The sequence below is a fragment of the Panthera tigris genome, chromosome B1, assembly GCF_018350195.1.
Source record: "Panthera tigris isolate Pti1 chromosome B1, P.tigris_Pti1_mat1.1, whole genome shotgun sequence".
In the NCBI taxonomy this organism is placed as follows: Eukaryota; Metazoa; Chordata; class Mammalia; order Carnivora; family Felidae; genus Panthera; species Panthera tigris.
Window position 1 is genome coordinate 96969846 of NC_056663.1, and position 6236 is coordinate 96976081.

General features: G+C 35.3%; 1 long non-coding RNA gene across 1 annotated transcript; it reads left to right on the forward strand.

Annotated features, from left to right (window-relative positions):
* Window positions 1–346: 346 nt before the first annotated feature.
* On the forward strand, window positions 347–2708 carry LOC122237681. Its single transcript, XR_006216280.1, has 3 exons — window positions 347–444; window positions 756–885; window positions 2637–2708. It is a non-coding gene; the product is annotated as an uncharacterized LOC122237681 (long non-coding RNA).
* Window positions 2709–6236: the final 3528 nt, after the last annotated feature.

A 6236-nucleotide genomic window follows, 5' to 3' on the forward strand; every position in this document is an offset into this window, starting at 1 on the left:
ATTTATTCTCATAATATTAGTATGCAAGTAAACTCTTTCTATCTAATTTTCCCTTCCATTTTAAGTAATAAAATGAACACACAAGCCCTATGGCACTCACGTATAGACTGGAGCTTTTTTGGGTCCCTTTTTCAACCTTAAGCCAATTGATTCTTTACAGTCATCTTTGGCTTTATCTCTTGTAGCCACATAAAATTGACATATAAATAAAGTTTTGACATATAAATAAAGTTTTACTCACATAAACCTGAAAGGGTGGTTCTGAAACATGTCTGTATTGGGCTAGGCTAGATGAGGAAGTCTATTTGTCCCTTTTCCTTTTTCAGAATGACACCAATGACACCTTTTCCTTTTTCTTCCATTTGTGGATTTATCCTGATGCAGTGATAATGCTTACATTTGTTTGTTTGGTGAGAGCAACATTTGGATCCCTGAAAAATAAAGGTAACTTATTTAAAATAATTGTTTAATTCAGCTTAGAAGTAAGCTGCCATGTGGGCAGGGAGGTATAGGTAGATCCAATGGCACTTTCTTCAGTACAGGCAATGACTATTATAAGATGAATAGGACTGGGTTTGAGAATGAGAAATACAGAGTGCAATGGTTTATACTAACAAGCATTTATCTCTTTGTCTGAAACTACCATTCATACATAAAATTTTAAATAAACCCATGAAATTCAAAGTGAAAAATGGAATACATTTATTTTTAGAAAGCAAAGGAATAATAACTGGCTTGACTCATCATCTGTATAGGTGTTATGGAAACTTTTCAACCTGTTACTGCCTATGAACTTGGAATCTGACATCAGTGCCCTGTTATTCTACTCCCAGACCTCTATTGAGAAGATGCTTCCAAAGAGCTGGGTCAGATCGTTGGAAAAAGGTAAATGGGCACATATGTATTGCTGGTAACTTACTAATAACACCTTAGGATGAGAATGTAGCAAAATTCTATGAAGAGGAGGCTGTATTGAAATTATGAATCAAATAAATCAGTTCTTGGCTAGGGACATAGAACATACTTTCCAGTATGGCCCAACCCCAGATGTATTACCAAATATGCAGACGTGAAAGGTCACTGTGGTCACCCACTAGGACAAACATAGTTCCTCTGCACATACAGTTCTAATTAGTCAGGGTTTCAGGGCAAGGCACTCATCATTTTTACTTGATAATGATAGTTTTATTGATTCTTGACAATTCAGTGACTCTGTGGAAGATGCTGTAGCTGCTAGATGGAGAAACACTACAGGGAATTAAAAGAAGAGGCCCAATCTCTGAATGAAATGTGTAGCCTATTCTTTCAGAAATTCTTACTAGTGGAGTTTGCACAGAGTGCATTAACTGTCTCTTTCTGGAAATTACACAATTGCTATGTTGAAGGGTAATTTACTACATATGTTTTCCAGAGTTGGCACTCATCCAATTTGGTGCCATCTTCTCCCAAACTTAGGACGGATATGTGCCTTCCAATAAGAAGCCTTTGCTTCAACAGGTAGATATTTTCAGGGTGTCTCTGAACAGGCCACACTCAGTCTCATCTACAGCAAACCTTTTTGAATTAATTTATTGCCTTTCCAGTTTGAGCTGTGGTTTATGTGAGAGAACTGGGATTTGAACCTAAGCTTGTCTGACTTTGGTAGACTAAATAAATAAAATCTACAAGTTAGAAAGACTTGAGTTAGACACCCTGTCCTGTCACTAGCTAGTTGCATCAGTTGATCAAGTTATTAACTCTTTGGACACTGTTATTTTTTCTTTAAATTTATTTATGATAATAGCTTCAAAGCTTGCAGCTGGAATAAAATGAGATCAGAAACCTAAAGCACTTATAATAGTGCATGGCATATAATAGGCAATAATTAGTAGTTAATACTGCTGCTTACAAAGGATTATGTAAATATATTTATTCCTGAAGTTCTTTTTTTTTTTCTTTGCTTCCCTACCCTTGTCATATAATGAAATCTTTAAACTCAGGGTGGATATTTTCTGTTATGTAAGATCTTAATATTAAATGGCTAGTATATATAAAGCAAAGTAAAAATAGGTATTATAAAGATAGGGAAAAAAAGAGGAAGGAACAAAGGGTAGGATGTTTAGAAAAGTGTGTCATCCTATCTGCAAACTTTAGATTGAGTGAAAGTTAAGATTTTGGAAAAAATATTTAAATAGTGAGAATAAAGTTTGAGAGACATCCAATGTTATACTTATGGATAAAAGTTTTAAGATCTGCTGTACACCACACATTCCTTTGTAAGGCAAAGTTGTTGATGGCTTTTATTCTTTACTTAGATTTGTTTTCAGTCTGAAACTTCATAAGGGACATTTAATAGCATATGCTATGATAACAAGCGTTGGGACTGGGCGTTCTATCTAAATGGATATGTTCTGGTGAAGTTGGGTCAGCTTTATATACTTATTTATTTTTAGGTAGTGGGGATTCTTAGGTGACTTATTGTATTGTCAATGTTATCTACTGTTGTAGTTGTATTGGCCTATATTTGGTTATTAATTCTGTCACATAGCAGTAAGTAAGACTTTGGGTGAGTTGCTTAACCTCCCTCATCCTCAGTTGCTTTTTTTCCAGTTACAAACTGAAAATAACAATACTTACTTTGCTCTTTTGCTGTGCAGATTAAATGAAATTAAAGAGGATGTGAGGTGGAGAGAGTAAATAAGTACATAGATCATGAAATATTAAACAGGTGAAGGTTAGTTCTTACTCCTTAATAATATAGTAAAAATATAGAGTACTACATGCATCTGGCTGTTGGTTGCATATTATATAAATTGAATTCTTGTCAATGTAGTTTAGAAGATACTGCTTTAGAAATTGTGATACTTAAACAACTTTTCACATGTAAAAGTTGAGTAAGAATGTTAATTTTTTGAAAAATTTTAGGACAATTGTGTAGACTTAAAGGAGGCTGGGTGTCCTAATAGTAGTTAAGGAATCAGGAGATTATTCAGGAGGAGATTAAGCAGGAGACTATCTTCTGCTTTTTGAGCTATTTTATTTTTATGCTTAAATTGGGTTAAACTAAATAAAAGTCTGATTCACTACAGATGACAGACTGAACCAAAAATGATGCATTTTTGGTCTCTAGTTGATGCATTATTTTAATTCACAGCCTTTAATTCTTCTGGAATCCAAATATAAATTCAGGATAAATATATTTTAAATGCTTGGAAACAATTTTATGCACATGTTTTTTCTTTCATACGTGCATTGGAGACTTTACAGTCCTTATTTCCAACACTTGTTTTTGACATTTCTGTGGTTTTGTATTGCACTCTAGCAGATTTGTAGACCCAGAAGAATTAAGAATAGTGACTATGATAGAAGAGACGAAAGGAGAACATTTAACTCAGGGAATTTGTAAAATGTTCTTTATCTGAATATGTGCCTTGGGTTGGCATATAACAAGCATTGTCAGGAGTTGACATTGATGCATGATGTTTTGTGCCATGCTCTGTTAAGCAGGATGTTATAAAAAAAGTAAAAATAGAATAAAAATTTCTATTTGCTTAGGGACAGGGCAGAAGGACTGTGTGTGTGTGTGTGTGTGTGTGTGTGTGTGTGTGTGTGTATTTTCAACTGCCTCTGGGCAGGCCTTTAATATTGGAGCTGAGTAGCTGAGTTTCAGGTTTAGTAGTGATGACTGGGTATTTCCTCAAACATTGAAAGGATGGGATCCTAGTTTTGTTGTTGTTGTTTTTTAACTATTAGCAGTCATTCTCCGTGAAGCAAAAATTATTCTGAAAAAAGAATTTCATGTTTTAATATCCTATTGGTCTCCTCTTTTGTGCAATGTGATGAAAATTTTGACCAGTTTGATTTACCACTTGATTTTAAATAATCCAAAAAGGTTTTGGATGAAGTTAAACTAAAGTGAAATCAAGATAAATTTATTGAAGATCTCTCAGATATCTGGGTGATTTTCAGGGTCAGGTGGAACAGTTGTCTTGTTTTGCAGCTGAAAGAACCAAAAATCAAAAGGCTAGGAGAATTGTTCTAAAATACTGAGCTAGTTAATGACAAAAACTCATCTTTTAATAAAGAAAAAATATACTATAACAATAGTTCAATACATTATTGTGGTAAGGAATAAATATCTAGACTTGCTGGGTCTATGCTACCTTGAATATATTCAAGGTAGCATGGAGTATATAGTATATATAGTAATATATATATACTTTTATTACTTTCTGTCTTCTTTTCCTCTTTTATTGCTCTTGTCATTGTCATTAGAGTCCTACTTCAGGTTGGCACCTCAAACTGCCTGAAACACAAAAGAGAGACATGTATATGAGTGATAGGAGACAGAACAAGAGTGAGGTGAGGTAAGAAAGTAGAAGATGTGGGTGTCATTGATAAAGTGATTTAGTTTCTGATTACATTTTGTTGCTAATGAAACATTTGTGTTGATAATTCTTTTCATTTGTGAAGAGGCTAGGGCACATCCTTACATATATAAAGACAAAATTCATTAGTAATTCATGCAAATATTTTTATTTATTTATTTATTTATTTATTTATTTATTTATTTATTTATTATTTTAATATGAAATTTATTGTCAAATTGGTTTCCATACAACACCCAGTGCTCATCCCAACAGGCGCCCTCCTCAATGCCCGTTACCCACTTTTCCCTCCCTCCCATCCCTCATCAACCCTCAGTTTATTCTCAGTTTTTAAGAGTCTCTTATGGTTTGCCTCATTCCCTCTGTGTAACTTTTTTTTCCCCTTCCCCTCTTCCATGGTCTTCTGTTCAGTTTCCCAGGATCCACAGATGAGTGAAAACATATGGTATCTGTCTTTCTCTGTATGACTATTTCACTTAGCATAACACTCTCCAGTTCCATCCACATTGCTACAAAAGGTCATATTTCATTCTTTATCATTGCCAAGTAGTATTCCATTGTATATATAAACCACAACCTCTTTATCCATTCATCAGTTGATGGACATTTAGTCTCTTTCCATAATTTGGCTATTGTTGAGAGTGCTGCTATAAACATTGGGGTACAAGTGCCCCTATGCATCAGCACTCCTGTATCCCTTGGGTAAATTCCTAGCAGTGCTACTGCTGGGTCATAGGGTAGATTTATTTTTAATTTTTTGAGGAACCTCCACACTGTTTTCCAGAGTGACTGCACCAGTTTGCATTCCCACCAACAGTGCAAGAGGGTCCCACTTCTCCACATCCTCTCCAGCATCTATAGTCTCCTGATTTGTTCATTTTAGCCACTCTGACCGGTGTGAAGTGATATCTCAGTGTGGTTTTGATTTGTATTTCCCTGATGAGGAGTGACGTTGAGCATCTTTTCATGTGCCTGTTGGCCCACTGGATGTCTTCTTCAGAAAAGTGTCTATTCATGTCTTCTGCCCATTTCTTCAGTGGATTATTTGTTTTTTGGGTGTGGAGTTTGATGAGCTCTTTATAGATTTTGGATACTAGCCCTTTGTCTGATATGTCATTTGCAAATATCTTTTCACATTCTGTCGGTTGCCTTTTAGTTTTGTTGATTGTTTCCTTTGCAGTTCAGAAGCTTTTTATCTTCATGAAGTCCCAATAGTTCATATTTTGCTTTTGATTCCCTTGCCTTTGGAGATGTGTCAAGTAAGAAATTGCTGCAGCTGAGGTCAGAGAGGTTTTTTTTCCTGCTTTCTCATCTAGGGTTTTGATGGTTTCCTGTCTCACATTCAGGTCCTTCGTCCATTTTGAGTTTATTTTTGTGAATGGTGTAAGAAAATGGTCTAGTTTCATCCTTCTGCATGTTGGCTGTCCAGTTCTCCCAGCACCGTTTGTTAAAGAGACTTTTTCCATTGAATACTCTTTCCTGCTTTGTCAAAGATTAGTTGGCCATACTTTTGTGGGTCCAATTCTGGAGTCTCTCTTCTGTTCCATTGGTCTATGTGTCTGTTTTTGTGCCAATACCATGCTGTCTTGATGATTACAGCTTTGTAGTAGAGGCTAATGTCTGAGTTGTGATGCCTCCCGCTTTGGTGTTCTTCAATATTACTTTGGCTATTCTGGATCTTTTGTGGTTCCATACAAATTTTAGGATTGCTTGTTCTAGTTTCGAGAAGAATGCTGGTGCAGTTTTGATTGGGATTGCATTGGATGTGTAGATTGCTTTGGGTAGTATTGACATTTTAACAATATTTATTCTTCCAATCCATGAGCACGGAATGTTTTTCCATTTCTTTGTATCTTCTTCAGTTTCCTT